Genomic DNA, 6,003 nt, shown 5'->3' on the forward strand with positions numbered 1-6,003 from the left:
TCATTGTGGGAGGTGGGAGAAATAGGTAGGGTATCATGGAGTGGGGAAGCAAGAGGTGAGACATCACAGGAGGTGGAAGGAAGAGTTTGCACAGCCAGTGAGGCAGATGATGATGTTTGTGGTCTGTACAGTAAACTGGGACCCAACTTTCCAGCCTTGATTTAACTGTTTCTGGACTGAAAGGGTATATCCCTGCAGCCATAAAGCCTTGCTTGACTAACTCAATTTTAGCACATTTTCCCCATGTAGGCTTAAAAACCTTAGCAAATGTTTCTAAGGACACACCATCACCAGTTGATGCCACGTGCTGTCTAAATGCATCCTTCCAAGCATTCTTAATGGCAGCAAAAAATGCCTGATCAAGGGGCTGCATCAGGTATAGACTGGCTTGGGGAAGAGGACAATTCAAAATGATTTGGTAATCAAAACAAAGTTGAGATGTTTCTATGAGGGAAGTGTGAGAGGTGTACAGCCCATCAATAATCAGAAGAATGGGTTTGGGGAGATGGCTAATTAATGGGATGAAGGTATCATGGAGCGAGGAGTAAAAAATGGGTGCCATTGGAAGAAATTTGAATCAGTGCTTCTGGAAAACCTTCTAAAAGATTTTTGGTTGGTATTCTTTAGTAAGGATAAAATTATCTTATAAATAGACTATATTTGATATATATTTATTCAATTCAATTCTATTTAAAATAATCTGGAGTTAAATCTAAAAATTGAATTTAGAATCTGTAGTCTAGAATTAATTGATCTAGTCTATAATAAAAAAGAATTGTTTAAAAAATAAAAAGCAAAGAAGAGTGAAAAAAATATTATAGGCTAAGACTACATTAGAAATAGTAAAAAAATTATTTAGTAAATAGAAAAATCTCATAGACTATCAAAAGAAAATAGACTAGGTCTGGTCCATAGAAGCATACAAAAAAATATTAATTTTGGCTATTTTTTGGGGTCATTTTTATTCTTGGAGAGTTGTCCGAAATAAATTTTCCATCGCTTTTTAAAATCTGAATCCCAACACCCCTTTAAGATTTTAATGACACATCTTTGAAGCACAGTCAATGTAACAATTGACGCTCTGTCTATAAATGAAGCACAGTCAATGTAACAAGTGACGCTCTATCTATAAATGAAGCGCAGTCAATGTAACAAGTGACGCCCTGTCTATAAATGAAGCACAGTCAATGTAACAAGTGATGATCTGTCTATAAATGAAGCACAGTCAATGTAACAAGTGATGCTCTGTCTATAAATGAAGCACAGTCAATGTAACAAGTGATGCCCTGTCTATAAATGAAGCACAGTCAATGTAACAAGTGATGCTCTGTCTATAAATGAAGCACAGTCAATGTAACAAGTGATGCTCTGTCTATAAATGAAGCACAGTCAATGTAACAAGTGATGCTCTGTCTATAAATGAAGCACAGTCAACGTAACAAGTGATGCCCTGTCTATAAATGAAGCACAGTCAATGTAACAAGTGATGCTCTGTCTATAAATGAAGCACAGTCAATGTAACAAGTGATGCTCTGTCTATAAATGAAGCACAGTCAATGTAACAAGTGATGCTCTGTCTATAAATGAAGCACAGTCAATGTAACAAGTGATGCCCTGTCTATAAATGAAGCACAGTCAATGTAACAAGTGATGCTCTGTCTATAAATGAAGCACAGTCAATGTAACAAGTGATGCTCTGTCTATAAATGAACGTAATGATCAATTTTGAAAGTGCACAACATTTAACAGGAACCAAAAAAAAACTTTTAATCCGGAAGCTAGCTAAGTTTATCCAGGTGACAGAAATAAAAATGGCTTACCATGCAACTTTAAAAATGATGTATACTGTCTGGAAAATATTGAAAACGAACGAAAGTGACATAGAATTGATTGAAAATGGACATGCACAGTGCACAAACCCTCAATTTTGCAAATTAATCGTGTCAAAACGAGGTAAAATCAACACTTCAAGTTGTCCAAAATTCATGTAATGTCCGGAATAAATAAACTACTCTATCTAAAGTTCAATAAGCACTACTAGATTTAAATATTGTAACATCTGTCTATATTCAGACACAAATAAATACTCTGCACAATGCATCATTGAGAACTCAAAGAGCTTGAGAAGTCATGGCTCCAAATAATGTGTAAAGTATCTAATGACTAATAAATCACAGCCAATACTGAACCACTGACAACATATAACAATGAATGTACAAATGCTTCAAAGTAGATAACCATACTGATGTACCGAACTCTACTGGCCTCTCCACCTCATCCCAGGCTCGAACTGGATTCAACTGTTCTGTACCACCTTCACACTGGACTCACTGTACTGAACTTGACTTTGTCTCGTACTTGTGAAGTGTCCTCACTTTGAATCCAAACCAAACCATTTTGACTGTCACCTTCTCTCTTTACATAGGTTCCCTGAAAGCCTTCTCAAAACCGATAGAGCTTCACTTGTCCTTTCTGGATGTCACATAACCCATCCTATGTGCCTGGCCTCAGTACTGTTTACAACACAAATCTATGCTGAATGGTTGCCAAGTACTCGCCACTGTTATCTGTGTCAGCTGATTACACACACACAATTCCCCTATCTGCATTGCCTCCACAGTTATAACAATATCAAGACTTCAAAATTAGATCTCTAGGCCAAAAGCATGTATACTATATAATATATATCATATATATATATCTAAAAAGACACTTCCTGGCATTGACACCTTGATCTTAATATTTAATTTTTTTTTTGCTTTAGAGGGAGATACTACTGACACCGTCAAGCCGGTAAACTTGTGACCTGATTACTGAAGCAATAGACAGCGTGGCGCTGCCACTTGCATAACATTCTTCAAAAGGGTCCTTCGATGGGAAGTTTTACCACATGATTGTGCATATCTAGTCATGTAAACTAATACTTTGATATATAATTACTAAATTAGATAGAGACTTATATTAAGTTATTAGTTAATTTATATCATATCTAGATCTATACACAAAAACTTAAAAAAACACTCACTCGGTGTCAGTCGCTCACTGCACTGTCACTAAGTCTAAACCCCTGCTCTAGTCATGCCTAGTGTCACAAAACGCACTGTCACTGGCCTGGGCGTGACTGGGACACTGTCACTGGTCCTAATAACTAGAGTCTAACTAGACTAGTAACTTATTATCTTATATAACTATTATAAGTACTATTTAGTACTAAGACTAAGTTTTAAGTAGACTCTACTCACTACTGTAGTCGAGTATTAATTAACTGACTGAGTTAAGTATAGTAAATAGTATATAAAGTATACTTCCTAATACTATAGATCATTAGATCTAGACTAGATTTCTGATTGATTTAGTCTTTTGACTCTTTTTTTATTTTTAGAATAGTCGATAGATCGATCTAGTATCTACTACTACTAAAATGTTTTACATGTTTCGGATGTTCCTTCAGAGTTGAAGATAGTTTACTTCCTAGTCCAAACCTCCCGCAGGACGACGGGGGATGGGAGCGGGCAGGGTTTGAACCCTGGACCATCGATAAATCTGAACGACAGTCCAGCGCGCAAACCGCACGACCAGGCAGCCATCCTACTACTACTACTAGAATCTACATTTAGACTTAGACGCCTTAGCAATAGATCTTGAGTCAGACGATCTAGACTGCTACTAGATCTTCTTACTACTAGACTAGTCCATAGATGATAGATAGTTACTCATAACTCATACTCTAGATGCGGCAACCACTGACTGAACCAGTCATCTAAGATTCTAGATAATAAGAATAAAAATAAAGAATAATAATAGATTCTAATCCTAGATAGATCTAGATGTCAGTCTAGATTTAGATCTTAGCCAAAATAGAATCAGCGGTAAAACTAATCAGCTAGCTAGGTACTTACTTTACTTAGTTATGCCTAAGGCTAAGGCCCATCTATCTAATTAAAAATCATGTAAAAATTGTAACAACGAAAAAATCTTATTTTGTTTAACAGAAGAGCTCATTACTACCCAGACGAAAACCGTGTCAAATAACCCCCTTTTTTTTTTCTCTCTGATGTTGATCCGAAACGAATACCCATGTTTGAAATGAAAAAAAAAGATAATACGAAACATTTTAAAAGTATTTTTTACTGACAGTACCATAGATTATATATAGTCTATGACAGTACTTATATCTATATGTCTATACTAACTGAACATGCTATATCAGATCAATGACCTCCACGTTATTTTCTTTGTTATAATAATAAGACTAGTCTTTGAGTCCGAAGATTATATCTTATTTTATTTAATTATATAATACAGGAATGCAGTATTTCGTGTGGCTGCGCAGTCCCAGCTGTGACCTACTTATTTTGCCACATCCAGGGTAAGCATAACCATTGTCCGCAGGTGGTCGATTTAGATTTTCTTTTCGCCGCCTGCGTTTGTCCTAGGGAGCAGATTTTCATTTAGTCTCAAATGTGTATCTCGCGGCCTTCGTGAGTGACCTCCAGCTGCCTTGTTCTGAGGCCGCATGCAACCAGGTACTCTCTTCTATGTCAGCCAAAGAAAGTTGACGCCTAAGCTGGTCTTTGACTTGTTTCCGTGGGGCGCTTCTGTTACGTCGATCACCTTTTAGTTCACCAAAAAAAAAAAAGACTGCCTTTGGCATACGTTCGTCTCTCATTATTATAGCTTTTATATAGCGCTACTTTCATGCTTATAACATGCTCAGAGCGCGTTTGGTCCAATCTCATTTGTGGACCAGTGGGAGGAGGGGGTATCTAGGAGTTGGTTTCCCATGCTGCCTTTAGGCGCTCAGTAAACACAACTCTGCCCGAGTCGGGTGTCGAACCTCGATCCCCCTTCTAGGTAGGCAAGCCAAGCCTCTCGACCACGCTTCCCACGGGATACGTGCCCTACCCAGCGCAACTGTCGCACCAAAAAAAGTCCCTCTATACTGTCCATACCGGCGTTCGCAAGGACATTGCTGTTTGTAGTGCGGTCTTGCCATCGTATATCCATGATGGAGCGCAAGCATCTTTGGTGGAAGCGCTCAAGAAGTCTTAGATGTTTCCTATATAGTGGCCATGTCTCAGAGCCATACAGAAGGGTTGAGAGAACCACCAACTGGTAGACACTAATTTTTGTAGGCAGGCGGAGCGATCTGTTCCGCCAAACTCTCGCCTGAAGGCGTCCAAAAGCGCTACTGGTCCTGGCGAGACGGTAATCAACTTCCCTTGAAAGTGAGGCGTCATTTGACACTATACTACCTAGATATGTGAAGTGGTTTACCACATTAAGGGGCTGTCCGTTTACGGTGATCCTTGGGGCTGAGTATGTTTTATTGGGCGACTTCTGGAACATGAATTCTGGTTTCCCGAGGTTAGGGTTAGGCGGCAGCGTATGTAAATTCGTTTACCGCGTTCTGGAGGTCATGTTTATTGTGAGCTAGCAGGGCGCAATCATCGGCATAGAGAAGCTCCGTTATGACCATCTCCTTTGTTTTTGTATGGAATAGTCGAAGATTGAACACATTGCCGGTAGAACGAAGCCGGATATAGATGTCTTCGTGCAATCGCTGCCTCAATGGACCCATCATTATCGAAGGAATCGCTTGCAAATGTCCCCCAGAAAACTATGAGAGAGGAGCTCGACGACCTACCGACATCTGAGGAAATTGAGACAGCAATATCTAAACTAAAAAAAAACAAAACACAAGGCACCTGGCTCTGATGGACGCTGAAATATTTAAAATGGGTGGTGTCGCCCTAACCGAGAGGCTAACAGACTTGTTCGCTCTATGCTGGGAGAAGTGCGTGGTCCTACCTGAACTTCGAGACTCCGTAATCATATCCCTATACAAAAAGGGTGACAAGCCTATCTGCTCAAACCTTAAAGCTATCGAGGCATTACACTTCTGTGAGTAGCAGGAAAGATCTTTGCTCGAGTGTTGCTCGACCGACTAACCCACTCTTTAGTGGACTAGGTCTTATCTGAAAGCCAGTGTGACACACAGGT

Source organism: Biomphalaria glabrata, chromosome 4 (assembly GCF_947242115.1).
Source record: "Biomphalaria glabrata chromosome 4, xgBioGlab47.1, whole genome shotgun sequence".
In the NCBI taxonomy this organism is placed as follows: Eukaryota; Metazoa; Mollusca; class Gastropoda; family Planorbidae; genus Biomphalaria; species Biomphalaria glabrata.